This window comes from Octopus sinensis, linkage group LG1 (assembly GCF_006345805.1).
Source record: "Octopus sinensis linkage group LG1, ASM634580v1, whole genome shotgun sequence".
NCBI classification, from domain to species: domain Eukaryota; kingdom Metazoa; phylum Mollusca; class Cephalopoda; order Octopoda; family Octopodidae; genus Octopus; species Octopus sinensis.
This window is the reverse complement of record NC_042997.1, coordinates 181996024-181996995: the sequence shown is the minus strand read 5'-3', so window position 1 is coordinate 181996995 and position 972 is coordinate 181996024. Positions and strand designations below refer to the sequence as shown.

At 39.9% G+C, this 972-nt stretch overlaps 1 pseudogene; it reads right to left on the bottom strand.

Moving 5' to 3' along the window:
* Positions 1 to 584: 584 nt before the first annotated feature.
* Positions 585 to 702, bottom strand: LOC115220845 (annotated as a pseudogene).
* Positions 703 to 972: the final 270 nt, after the last annotated feature.

Below are 972 nucleotides of genomic sequence, written 5' to 3'. Positions count from 1 at the left end.
AAAGAGCATTGGGTCAGTTTTCCAGTTTCTCTGGTGTAAATATTTATTCCTGTATGGGAAACTGTCCATTGCATGTTTATTCTTTTGTACCAGCTGAGTGCACTGGAGTAACTTGAAATGAAATGTTTTGTTTACGAAGACAATGCATCAGCCAGTCCAGGAACCAAAACCACAATCTTATTTCTTTTATTGCCCACAAGGGGTTACACACAGAGAGGACAAACAAGGGAAGACAAATGGATTAAGTCAATTACATCGACTCCAGTGCATAACTGGTACTTCATTTATCAACCCTGAAAGGATGAAAGGCAAAGTCGACCTCGACGGAATTTGAACTCAGAACGTAAAGACAGATGAAGTACCTATTTCTTTATTACCCACAAGGGGCTACACACAGAGAGGACAAACAAGGACAGACAAATGGATTAAGTTGATTACATCGACCCCAGTGCGTAACTGGTACTTAATTTATCGACCCCAAAAGTTTGAAAGGCAAAGTCAACCTCGACAGACGAAATACTGCTAAGCATTTCGCCCGGCATGCTAACGTTTCTGCCAGCTCGCCACCCCTTTTTTCTTTTTCTCGCTTACAGCACCTAGGTTTCCCAAGCGGCCACCTATCTAAGTACTAACAAGGTTTGACATTGCTTAACTTCGGTGATCGGACGAGAACCAGTGCTTTCAACATGAATGGCCATAAGCAAAACCACAATCTTATATTGCCCAGTCCAGGAATTGAAACCACAATCTTATGATCATGAATTCAACAACCTAACCACTAAACCATGTGCTTCCATCCTTCTATTCTAGGAACAATTATTTAATAAATCTGCAGGTATGCTAATGTTACTACAATAAATAAGAGTACTTTATGTATTAAACTCCAGCCACTCTCTGAAATCTAATGAATCTAAAATCCATTCTGGGATATCCTGGGTAGTATGATATCTTACATATCAAGACATCTTCAGT